The sequence below is a fragment of the Calliopsis andreniformis genome, unplaced genomic scaffold, assembly GCF_051401765.1.
Source record: "Calliopsis andreniformis isolate RMS-2024a unplaced genomic scaffold, iyCalAndr_principal scaffold0019, whole genome shotgun sequence".
Lineage (NCBI taxonomy): Eukaryota > Metazoa > Arthropoda > Insecta > Hymenoptera > Andrenidae > Calliopsis > Calliopsis andreniformis.
Genome location: NW_027480431.1, coordinates 8,406,557 through 8,410,681, shown reverse-complemented (window position 1 = coordinate 8,410,681; position 4,125 = coordinate 8,406,557).

Below are 4,125 nucleotides of genomic sequence, written 5' to 3'. Positions count from 1 at the left end.
GAGGTCAGCGCCAGAAGCATACAATATAAAAAACATAAAACAGTTGTTCCATCGTATGACAGGAATAATTGCAACCAGTGTGAAAGTAATGGTCATTTCTACGTTTCGGGCAACCTAGGCTTTGACTCTAGGGCGTTGCTCCACCAAATCGAATAGCCAGGGCCTTAGAAGTCAACGCCCGAAGCATGAAATACAATAAAAATACAACAGTTTTCCCATCGTATAACGGGAATAATTGCAACCAGTGTGAAAGTGACGGTCATTTCTACGTTGCGGCAACCTAGGCTTCACTCTAGGGCGTTGGACCACCAGATCCAATAGCTAGGGCCCAAGAAGTCAACGTCAGAAGCATAAAATACAATAAAAATACAACAGCCTTTCCATCGTATAACAGGGATAATTGCAACCAGTCTGAAAGTACTGGTCATTTAGACGTTCCGGGTAACCTTGGCTTCACTCTAGGTCGTTGATCCACCAGATCGAATAGTGAGGGCCTAAGAAGTCAACGCCAGAAGCATAAAATACTATAAAAATACAACAGTCCTTCCATCGTATAACAGGAATAATTGCAACCAGTGTGAAGGTAATGGTCATTTCTACGTTCCGTGCAACCTAGGCTCCACTCTAGGGCGTTGATCGACCAGATCGAATAGTTAGGGCCAAAGAAGTCAACGCCAGAAGCATAAAATACAATATAAATATAACATTTTTTCCATCGTATAAAACGAATAATAGCAACCAGTGTGAAAGTTATGGTCATTTCTACGTTCCGGGCAACCTAGGCTTCACTCTAGGGCGTTGCTCCACCAGATCACACAGTTAGGGCCTTAGAAGTCGACGCCCGAAGCATTAAATACAAAATAAATAGAACAGTTTTTCCATTGTATAAAACGAATAATTGCTACCAGTGTAAAAGTTATGGTCATTTCTACGTTCCGGGCAACCTAGGCTTCACCCTAGGGCGTTGTTCCACCAGATGGAATAGTTAGGGCCTAAGAAGTCAACGCCAGAAGCATAAAATACGATATAAATACAACAGCTTTTCCATCGTATAAAACGAATAATTGCAACCAGTGTGAAAGTTATGGTCATTTCTACATTTCGAGCAACCTAGGCTTCACTCTAGGGCGTTGCTCCACCTGATCGAATAGTTAGGCCATTAGAAGTCAACGCCACAAGCATAAAATACAATATAAATACAACAGTTTTTCCACCATATAAAACGAATAATTGCAACCAGTATGAAAGTTATGGTCATTTCTACGTTCCTGGCAACCTAGGCTTCACCGTAGGCCGTTGCTCCACCAGATCGAATAGTTAGAGCCTAAGAAGTGAACGACAGAAGCATAAAATACAATATAAATACAACAGTTTTTCCATCATGTAAAACGAATGATAATAACCATTGTGAAAGTTATGTTCATTTCTACGTTCCGGGCAACCAAGACTTCACTCTAGGGCGTTGCTCCACCAGATCCATTAGCTAGGGACTTAGAGGTCAGCGCCAGAAGCATAAAATATAAAAAACATAAAACAGTTGTTCCATCGTATGACAGGAATAATTGCAACCAGTGTGAAAGTAATGGTCATTTCTACGGTTCGGGCAACCTAGGCTTGACTCTAGGGCGTTGCTCCACCAAATCGAATAGCCAGGGCCTTAGAAGTCAACGCCCGAAGCATGAAATACAATAAAAATAGAACAGTTTTTCCATCGTATAACGGGAATAATTGCAACCAGTGTGAAAGTGACGGTCATTTCTACGTTGCGGCAACCTAGGCTTCACTCTAGGGCGTTGGACCACCAGATCCAATAGCTAGGGCGCAAGAAGTCAACGTCAGAAGCATAAAATACAATAAAAATACAACAGCCTTTCCATCGTATAACAGGAATAATTGCAACCAGTCTGAAAGTACTGGTCATTTAGACGTTCCGGGTAACCTTGGCTTCACTCTAGGTCGTTGATCCACCAGATCGAATAGTGAGGGCCTAAGAAGTCAACGCCAGAAGCATAAAATACTATAAAACTACAACAGTCCTTCCATCGTATAACAGGAATAATTGCAACCAGTGTGAAGGTAATGGTCATTTCTACGTTCCGTGCAACCTAGGCTCCACTCTAGGGCGTTGATCGACCAGATCGAATAGTTAGGGCCTAAGAAGTCAACGCCAGAAGCATAAAATACGATATAAATACAACAGCTTTTCCATCGTATAAAACGAATAATTGCAACCAGTGTGAAAGTTATGGTCATTTCTACATTTCGAGCAACCTAGGCTTCACTCTAGGGCGTTGCTCCACCTGATCGAATAGTTAGGCCATTAGAAGTCAACGCCACAAGCATAAAATACAATATAAATACAACAGTTTTTCCACCATATAAAACGAATAATTGCAACCAGTATGAAAGTTATGGTCATTTCTACGTTCCTGGCAACCTAGGCTTCACCGTAGGCCGTTGCTCCACCAGATCGAATAGTTAGAGCCTAAGAAGTGAACGACAGAAGCATAAAATACAATATAAATACAACAGTTTTTCCATCATGTAAAACGAATGATAATAACCATTGTGAAAGTTATGTTCATTTCTACGTTCCGGGCAACCAAGACTTCACTCTAGGGCGTTGCTCCACCAGATCCATTAGCTAGGGACTTAGAGGTCAGCGCCAGAAGCATAAAATATAAAAAACATAAAACAGTTGTTCCATCGTATGACAGGAATAATTGCAACCAGTGTGAAAGTAATGGTCATTTCTACGTTTCGGGCAACCTAGGCTTTGACTCTAGGGCGTTGCTCCACCAAATCGAATAGCCAGGGCCTTAGAAGTCAACGCCCGAAGCATGAAATACAATAAAAATACAACAGTTTTCCCATCGTATAACGGGAATAATTGCAACCAGTGTGAAAGTGACGGTCATTTCTACGTTGCGGCAACCTAGGCTTCACTCTAGGGCGTTGGACCACCAGATCCAATAGCTAGGGCGCAAGAAGTCAACGTCAGAAGCATAAAATACAATAAAAATACAACAGCCTTTCCATCGTATAACAGGAATAATTGCAACCAGTCTGAAAGTACTGGTCATTTAGACGTTCCGGGTAACCTTGGCTTCACTCTAGGTCGTTGATCCACCAGATCGAATAGTGAGGGCCTAAGAAGTCAACGCCAGAAGCATAAAATACTATAAAACTACAACAGTCCTTCCATCGTATAACAGGAATAATTGCAACCAGTGTGAAGGTAATGGTCATTTCTACGTTCCGTGCAACCTAGGCTCCACTCTAGGGCGTTGATCGACCAGATCGAATAGTTAGGGCCTAAGAAGTCAACGCCAGAAGCATAAAATACGATATAAATACAACAGCTTTTCCATCGTATAAAACGAATAATTGCAACCAGTGTGAAAGTTATGGTCATTTCTACATTTCGAGCAACCTAGGCTTCACTCTAGGGCGTTGCTCCACCTGATCGAATAGTTAGGCCATTAGAAGTCAACGCCACAAGCATAAAATACAATATAAATACAACAGTTTTTCCACCATATAAAACGAATAATTGCAACCAGTATGAAAGTTATGGTCATTTCTACGTTCCTGGCAACCTAGGCTTCACCGTAGGCCGTTGCTCCACCAGATCGAATAGTTAGAGCCTAAGAAGTGAACGACAGAAGCATAAAATACAATATAAATACAACAGTTTTTCCATCATGTAAAACGAATGATAATAACCATTGTGAAAGTTATGTTCATTTCTACGTTCCGGGCAACCAAGACTTCACTCTAGGGCGTTGCTCCACCAGATCCATTAGCTAGGGACTTAGAGGTCAGCGCCAGAAGCATAAAATATAAAAAACATAAAACAGTTGTTCCATCGTATGACAGGAATAATTGCAACCAGTGTGAAAGTAATGGTCATTTCTACGGTTCGGGCAACCTAGGCTTGACTCTAGGGCGTTGCTCCACCAAATCGAATAGCCAGGGCCTTAGAAGTCAACGCCCGAAGCATGAAATACAATAAAAATAGAACAGTTTTTCCATCGTATAACGGGAATAATTGCAACCAGTGTGAAAGTGACGGTCATTTCTACGTTGCGGCAACCTAGGCTTCACTCTAGGGCGTTGGACCAC